We start from the raw sequence: 9,986 nt of genomic DNA on the forward strand, positions 1-9,986 counted from the left end.
AGGCTCCATGGTTCTGATTCAAGAGACGAGTTATCGATAGAAAAACTAGTTAGTTTCCTCAGCTTGTCAGCTTGTTTCAGGTCTTCGGGTTCAGGAATATCAGGTTCTTCTTGGTCCATAGCCAGATGAGAAGCTTCTATTGAACTTCTTAAGTCGGGAATGATGGGGATTGTGTAGGAATGTCAGGCTGCTTGATGGATATTAGTGGCAAACAACAACAACAATACAACAATACAAGTATAGATTATCCATAGGTATGAATGTGAGTGTGAATGGTTGTTTGTCTATATGTGCCCTGTCATTGGCTGGCCACCAGTCCAGGGTGATAATTTGGAGTCGCCAATTAACCTAGCATGTTTTTGGAATGTGGGAGGAAACCGGAGTACCCGGAGAAAAGGGCGGAATCGAACTCGGGTCTCCTAGCTGTGTGGCCTGCGCACTAACCACTCAGTCCATAATACAGTCATTAAGTTTCAAAAATTCACAAATTAATTAATTGATCGCTGTCTTGTGGTTGACTATAGCCTATTATTAGTCTAATCAAATACTGCAATACATTCCAATTGGGGTACCAGCCTCACCAGCCAATCACAGGGCACATATAGACAAACAACCATTCACACTCACATTCATACCTATGGACAATTTGGAGTCGCTAATTAACCTAGCATGTTTTTGGAATGTGGGAGGAAACCGGAGTACCCGGGGAGAACATGCAAACTCCACACACAGATGGCCGAGGGTGGAATTGAACTCGGGGCTCCCAGCTGTGAGGCCTGCGCTCTAATGTGCAGCCCCTAGCTGAAGAAAATGTTTTTCAAATATTATCTTCGGGTTCAGGAATATCAGGTTCTTCTTGGTCCATAGCCAGATGAGAAGCTTCTATTGAACTTAGGTCATGTTAAGTCGGGAATGATGGGGATTGTGTAGGAATGGTTGATGGATGTGGGAATGTCAATCACTGTTCAGAACCTCCGAGGTCCAACGGTTCATGGAATCCGCAGAAATGAGGTGACTTCATCTGCTGATGAATGTTCTTCAACATCAGCAGTTCCAGTGGACAGATCTCTTAGGCACTGATGTTGGTTTGACTTGGATCAGTTCGGTAGCCAGATCTGTGTAAGGTTCTTAATGTCTTGTCCAGTAAAGTTCGATTGAACCGTACAACATGGTTTCCTCTGGGATGGTTGGTCGTGGTTCTTAAAAGTGTATGCCATATTTCACAAAGTTCTCCAATGGTTCTGGAGTCCAAATCAGGGCCTTTACCTTTCTGGTATACCATAATAAATGAGAAAGTGGTTCCATCAGTACTTCGCTACTACTTGGTAGCAATATTCAACTCAATTCAATGTTCAAATCCCGTCGAGGTGCTATGACAAGCCAGATGTCAGCCGGAGGGAGTACATTTAACAATGGACTCAAATGGTCGCAATGGGGTCCAACGTCGTCTGAATGGTTCTTTGGGATTCCGGTAGTTTTCAGATCATAACACGAGCCAACCGGCAGTGAAGTCATGCAGAGGTTTGACAATTGCTGAATACCCTTTAACAAAGGTGATTAGCTATTAAAAAAAAAAACAGTCTCATTGTGTGGACCAGCACTCCTGAGTCTGAAGGCTCTGGGCAGATTAAATTGATTAAATTGAACGCTTAAAATCTGGAATCCGAACCCGAAATTCTAACAAACACATACACGGAAAGACTTTGAAAGAAAATAATACATTCATTCATTCATTTTCTACCGCTTTTTTCTCACGAGGGTCGCGGGGGTGCTGGAGCCTATCCCAGCTGTCTTCGGGCGGGGTACACCCTGGACTGGTGGCCAGCCAATCACAGGGCACACATACACAAACAACCATTCACACTCACATTCATAGCTATGGACAATTTGGAGTCGCTAATTAACCTAGCATGTTTTTGGAATGTGGGAGGAAACCGGAGTACCCGGAGAAAACCCACGCATGCACGGGGAGAACATGCAAACTCCACACAGAGATGCCCGAGGGTGGAATTGAACCCTGGTCTCCTAGCTGTGAGGTCTGTGCGCTAACCCCTAGACCACCGTGCCGCCCGAAAATAATACAATTTCATGTAAACAATACTAAATAGTTATTGAAGGTATGTGCTTTAGGTAGTGATGAGGCCAGCAAACAAGGCTTTGCAGGCCCTGAATTAAAAGTCACATTTTGTATTAAAACATCAACAAACAAACAAACAAAGGGCTGCACGGAGGTAAAGTGGTTAGCACGCAGGGCTCACAGCTCGGAGACCCGAGTTCAATCCCACCCTCGGCCATCTCTGTGTTCTCCGGGTACTCCGGTTTCCTCCCACATTCCAAAAACATGCTAGGTTAATTAGCGACTCCAAATTGTCCATAGGTATGAATGTGAGTGTGAATGGTTGTTTGTCTATATGTGCCCTGTGATTGGCTGGCCACCAGTCCGAGATATCACTACCCCGCCTTTCGCCCGGAGACAGCTGGGATAGGCTCCAGCACCCCCCGCGACCCTCGTGAGGAAAAGCGGTAGAAAATGAATGAATGAACATCAACAAACAAACAAAGGGCTGCACGGAGTTCAAGTGGTTAGCACGCAGGGCTCACAGCTCGGAGACCCGAGTTCAATTCCACCCTCGGCCATCTCTAGTGTGGAGTTTGCATGTTTTCTCCGGGTACTCCGGTTTCCTCCAAAAACATTCCAAAAACATGCTAGGTTAATTAGTGACTCCAAATTGTCCATAGGTATGAATGTGAGTGTGAATGGTTGTTTGTCTATATGTGCCCTGTGATTGGCTGGCCACCAGTCCAGGGTGTACCCCGCCTCTCGCCTGAAGACGGCTGGGATAGGCTCCAGCATGCAAGTAATAAAAAATGAATGATTGCTACAATAACAGACACGAAACAGAGCAAAGATTGATTGCTCTAATACACCACAAGGATGCAGACCACAATGTATATATTATACAGCTACTGTATATGCAGGGCTGTAACTACTATTACAGATAGCCAATCAGGAACAAGTACCACACCCTCAAGTTATATATACATATGTATCAGTAGGTGTATAAATCATACGGCACAACACCGACTCGTCATGTTATCCCAAGCCCCTCCCCTCAGCAGTGAAATGACATATTTGTCCTTGAAGTCACCATCAATGGCGATCACATGACAGTGTGTCATTTCTGGGAGGCCCGGCGTGAATGTTGTCCCTCGTTTAAAAAAAAAAAAAAAATTCCTTTGTTTGTTTTTTCCCTCCACCGTCCTCAGTATCTCCCGCTTGGTATTCCCACCCACACTTCCAATTATCCTTGACTCGATAAGACGCTGTAATGTGACACACAAGGGCAAATGGTGGCAGGGACTCTGTGTGAGAAACACATGGCCGACTGGAACACATATTCCCTTTTGAATAATACTCTCCATGGTTTATTAATTGACTTCCAGTGTGGAAAAAGGCATTTAGGATATTAGTGGCAAACAACAACAATACAAGTATAGATTATCCATACCTATGGATAATCTAATGTGAGTGTGAATGGTTGTTTGACTATATGTGCCCTGTGATTGGCTGGCCACCAGTCCAGGGTGACAATTTGGAGTCGCCAATTAACCTAGCATGTTTTTGGAATTTTGGAAACCCGGAGAAAACCCGGCCAGAAATAGCCGAATCGAACTCGGGTCTGCTAGCTGTGTGGCCTGCACGCTAACCACTCAGTCCATAATACAGTCATTAAGTTTAAAAAATTCATAAATTTAATTAATTGATCGCTGTCTTGTGGTTGACTATAGCCTATTATTAGTCTAATCAAATACTGCAATACATTCATTCATTTTCTACGTCTTATCCTCACAAGGGTGCTGGGGTGCTGGAGCCTATCCCAGCTGTCTTCTTCGGGCCGGGAGGCGGAGTACACCCTGGACTGGTGGCCAGCCAATCACAGGGCACATATAGACAAACAACCATTCACACTCACATTCATACCTATGGACAATTTGGAGTCGCTAATTAACCTAGCATGTTTTTGGAATGTGGGAGGAAACCGGAATACCCGGAGAAAACCCACGCAAACTCCACACAGAGATGACCGAGGGTGGAATTGAACTCGGGTCTCCTAGCTGTGAGGTCTGCGAGCTAACCACTCGACCACCGTGCAGCCCAAAATTGAAATTACTGTTTTTTTAATTACATTGAATACAATAATGTATAGGTTAGTGCGCAGGCCTCACAGCTAGGAGACCAGGGTTCAATTCCACCCTCGGGCATCTCTGTGTGGAGTTTGCGTGGGTTTTCTCCGGGTACTCCGGTTTCCTCCCACATTCCAAAAAAACATGCTAGGTTAATTAGCGACTCCAAGTTGTCCATAGGTATGAATGTGAGTGTGAATGGTTGTTTGTCTATATGTGCCCTGTGATTGGCTGGCGACCAGTCCAGGGTGTAACCCCGCCTCTCATTCGAAGTCAGCTGGGATAGACTCCAGCATAAGCGGCATTTATTCATACCTATGGACAATTTGGAGTGGCCAAAACCGAAAACCTATGCATGCATGGGGAGAACATGCAAACTTCACACAGAGATGACCGAGGGTGGAATTGAACCCGGGTCCCCTAGCTGCGAGGCATGTGTGCTAACCACTTGTCCACCGTGCAGTCCAAAAAAAATTTTTAATTACATTGAATACAATAATGGGTAAGAAATAAGACAGTGACAAGTCATCCTGGTTTTGACTGACATGTGTTGAGGTATCAACAAGGGTCAAGGGTCAATGGTCAAAGCAGTGCCATATTATTCCACCAATCATCTTCAAATTTGACATTATTATTATTGTATTATTATATTATTAAACTGTACGTGTATGTTCTGTACAAAATGTGGAGCCATGCCAAGATGCGTTCAGGCTCCTCTTGTTAGTGAAATTGCTGACAGGTTGTTTGTTATGACACTGTTATCCTACATCCAACTTAATCAGTCCCACTGAACACAATTAAGCATCCTCGTGTGTCAACATGCCAATATTTGTATTCACGTCACTCGGTGCTATTTCTTTTCCATTTTATTCTTGCAGTCTCTTTACATATGACACTAACCCCCCTCCAGGAGCGAATCGAGCGTCTTACATAAGCGCCAGTGCACAGCTTGTTACAACGAGAACAAGTTCCTAACAAGTGTCGCTGGCAGAAGACAGAATAGACGCTACAATAACACAAAGCAGACTTGATGCCGCGTTTTCTAAGCCTTGCATTGTTGATTGTCGCTAGCGTAACGCTGCAGGATATTTGTGGAGTGGTAGAGACAATAGTGGAATTGTTGCAGCTGGAAGTGGACCAGCTACATTCATATATAATTAACTGGGTTAGCATTAGGTTAGCATCTAATACTTTACACAAATTAATGCTAAAAAATTTAATTTAAAAACACATATAAAACACAAAAAAAGTATATACATATATAATTATAATTATGTTGGGGTGTTTATTGGTGATAAACTTGCTGTGTGTGTTCAATCTTTGAAATATGTGACAACACTGATCCCTGCTGGTGGTTATATGTATTGCAGTTTAGATACTTACTGTTTATTATGAAGATTAGCGTTAAGAATATTAAAGTTTCGATTAGATTAGGTTTATTAAGCAGTACAAAATACACAATAGTATAAAAAATAAACAATATAAACAACCCAGGTATTAACAAATTAACAATTTTAGTTATCACTTATTATATATTCAGTTTTATTTAGTTACATAAAAATTAAAGGTTATATACAAATACAATTTGCAAGATAATGTGAAATATGAGATTAAATATATGTTAATATGTTTGGTTTTATTTAGTTTTATTTAGTTTTTTTAGTTTTATTTAGTTTTTTTTAGTTTTATTTAGTTTTATTTAGTTTTATTTAGTTTTATTTAGTTTTATTTAGTTATATAAAAATTTAAAAATTATATACAAATACAGTTTGCAAGATAATATGAAATATGAGATTAAATATATGTTAATATGTTTAGTTTTATTTAGTTTTATTTAGTTATATAAAATTAAAAATTATATACAAATACAGTTTGCAAGATAATATGAAATATGAGATTAAATATATATTAATATGTTTAGTTTTATTTTGTTTTATTTAGTTTTTTTTAGTTTTATTTAATTTTATTTAGTTTTTTTAGTTTTATTTAGTTTTATTTAGTTACATAAAAATTTAAAATTATATCCAAATTCTTGATTTTAAAGTTTATTTTTGGTGACCTTAAGTATTCAAATTGATCTCTTATTAATTATCATCAATCAATTAACATTGCGTCACAACTCGTTTGTTTTCAGTAATGACATATATTAGCACCACTTCCTGGTTATTCCAAATTGATTGACAGGCAATTGTTATGAAAATAATATGAATACTTTTGTTTCATTGTCCATATGTACGCCCCAATATTACTGCTCTTGTTAAGAAATCATTTATGTTTATTTTATTAGTAATAACATAAATGCTAATGTTCAAGTTTAAGTATAGTTAAAATATTTAAGAGACTTTTATATTAATATTTACATTATTTGTTAATCAGTATTTGAAGAGATGATTTAATTGTAATAATAACAACTGGTTTAAATACAAATGCTTGTGCATGATCAGTTTGTCCACTGGGTGGCACTGTCCCCACATGTCATGCTTCCATTACTTATTAGCCACAGCAGATGAGTGAAATATGAGAAAATGTATGTTATTATTATAGCTGTCAAATTATAACAAATGTTAAAAAATTAATTAATCACCATCTATAACTATAGTGCAGGCCAAAAGTTGGGACACACTGTATTTTATTTATTTTAATGATTATTTACATTCACTGAAGGCATCAAATCGACATGTGGAATTATGTACTTAACAAAAAATGTGAAATATCTTGAAATATTTTTTATATTTTAGATTCCTTCAAATAGCCAGCCTTTGCTTTTTTAATGAGTTAAATATGTTTTGGTGTTTTTGGAACAGGATACTTGGATTTACATTATTTTATAGGGGAAAACTTACCTTGGTTAGAGTCCGTTTTGGTTTGAGTATTACGGATTAATGATGCCAACCCCTTGGTTGGCATCATTAAACCACTTTACTTGAATTTTAATTTTTTTTTTACTCTAATTTGAATGAATACATTTTTAGAATACCTAAATAATGTTTTTTTTTAATATTATACTGTTTATAATTTTTTTATGGTTAGGGTAATTTTTTTAATTTTTTTATAATTTTTTTTTCTCCTTCCAAACTTTTATTTGGGGGCTTAATGCAAAAAAAAATTCGAGGTGCCCAGTCCAGGTAAAATTATTACATAATTTTATTTGTCGTGTTTGTGGCATTGTTTTTTACTTGGATTTACATTATTTTATAGGGGAAAACGTGCCTTGGTTAGAATCCGTTTTGGTTTGAGTCTGACGGATTAATGATGCCAACCAAGGCACCACTTTACTTGATTTTAATTTTTTTTTTACTTTAATTTGAATGAATACATTTTTAGAATACCTAAATAATATTTTTTAACATATTATACCGTTTATAATATATTTTTTTTATGGTTAGGGTAATTTTTTTAATTTTTTATAATTTTTTTTTCTCCTTCCAAACTTTTATTTGGGGGCTTAATGCAAAAAAAAATTCTAGGTGCCCAGTCCAGGTAAAATGATTACGTAATTTTATTTGACGTGTTTGTGGCATTGTTTTTTTTTTTAATGTAAATGGAAAACTGGGAATGTTAAACCGACGTCTTTGGTAGTGAATGAGTTAAATATATTTTGGTGTTTTTGGAACAGGTTACTTGGATTTACATTATTTTATAGGGGAAAACTTGCCTTGGTTAGAGTCCGTTTTGGTTTGAGTCTGATGGATTAATGATGCCAATCAAGGCACCACTTTACTTGAATTTTAATTTTTTTTTACTTTAATTTTAATGAATAAATTTTTAGAATACCTAAATAATATTTTTTTTATCATATTATACAGTTTATAATCCACTCCTTGCAATTTTTTTTTTGGGGTGGGGTTAGGGTAATTTTTAAAATTTTTTTATAATTGTTTTTTTCTCCTTCCAAACTTTTATTTGGGGGCTTAATGCAAAAAAAAATTCTAGGTTCCCGTCCAGGTTTTTAATGCAAATGGAAAACTGGGAATGTTAAACAGACGTCTTTGGTAGTGAATGAGTTAAATATATTTTGGTGTTTTTGGAACAGGTTACTTGGATTTACATTATTTTATAGGGGAAAACTTGCCTTGGTTAGAGTCCGTTTTGGTTTGAGTCTGACGGATTAATGATGCCAACCAAGGCACCACTTTACTTGATTTTTTTTTTTTTACTTTAATTTGAATGAATACATTTTTAGAATACCTAAATAATATTTTTAACATATTATTTAGGGTTAGGGTAATTTTTTAATTTTTTTATTATTTTTTTTTCTCCTTCCAAACTTTTATTTGGGGGCTTAATGCAAAAAAAAAAATTCTACTGTAAATGACATTTTTTAGATATTTTGCCCTGTTTCCGATGCTGTTTTTACTTATTAGAGCGTTTAATGATTAATTTAAGCAGAACGTCGGCCACCATTTGACACATAACCCTGTCTGCGATTATTTAAATGTCATGTTTACGATCACCAAGGTGACGAGCTGTGCTTTAGTCGGAAATGAAACCTTTTAGTGCGACCTGCTGCATCCTGTTAGATGCGTATACATGCTATCGATTAGTCTGGTCACATCCTGCATGCAAGACACATTCATAGCAATAAATGACAGAGATTAGCATAGATAGCGCTGACAAGGGAGCTTTAGAAGACACATCTCGGGGTGTTATTTACTAGTTGTCAATATACTATAGATTGTGTGCATTTGCTTAAGTGGGAGTCATCATATTCAGGAAATAGCATGAGCCCATTTGAGCGTTTATCACTTTATACATGGAGTATATAGACAAGTTTGCATTATAATATGAAATCAATACATATTCAATGTTAGCTACACAAATATTGACATTGTTTTAAACGTGCACTTCATTGCAATCAAACAAAAATACTCTAATAAAAAGGAGAAAGAGCAATAAATCCACCAATCAATTTGTCTAATGTGCTCTTCGCTTAAGATGCATCGATAACCAATCGATGCCTCACAGAAAACGCTGCAACTCCAATGTCAAGAGCGTACCTGAATGCATCGAATATCAAAAGCTGAGCTTTGTCTATGCTTGCATATTGCACGGAATCAAACCTGCGAGCCATTCTTTTGATAATTCTGAAAAAGAATTAAAATGTAGAATGTCGAAATATCCTACAAATGGGATTAAATCGGCGCTAATCTAACTACTGAATGTTAAATTAATTTCCAGCAATATGGGATAAACATTGAAATTGTTTATTAATTTTCAATGAGGAAAAATATCACAAAAAATGCTTCACAGCTGTCACTAGATTAAATAGATGAAGAATTATGTACAATATTATTTTTTTTGGAATATATATTTTATTATATACTATTATATTATGTATTTTATTATTTATTTTATTTCATTTTTATTTATTTTATTGTTTATTTATTTTATTATTTTATTATTTATTTTATTCTATTAATTTTATTATTTATTTATTTTATCATATTATTTTATTATTTTATTATTATTTATTTATTTATTTTATTTATTTTATTTATTTTATTTTATTTATTTATTTTATTTATTTTATCAATTTTATTATTTTATTATTTTATTATTTTATTATTTTATTATTTATGTATTTTATTATTTATTTATTTTATCTATCTATTTATTTTATTTTATTATTAACTTTAATTACAAAACAGTATAAAACAGTATACAAGCAGAATTACATGAACATAAAAGTGCAATTCTACAATAAATAACAAAGAAATGAATGTGCGAGGGATATTGATATTGAAAATAAGTACAATATTAATTAAAATGCACATGAAATCCAATAAAAATCAGCCATTTTT

The sequence above is a fragment of the Doryrhamphus excisus genome, chromosome 22, assembly GCF_030265055.1.
Source record: "Doryrhamphus excisus isolate RoL2022-K1 chromosome 22, RoL_Dexc_1.0, whole genome shotgun sequence".
Classification (NCBI taxonomy): Eukaryota; Metazoa; Chordata; class Actinopteri; order Syngnathiformes; family Syngnathidae; genus Doryrhamphus; species Doryrhamphus excisus.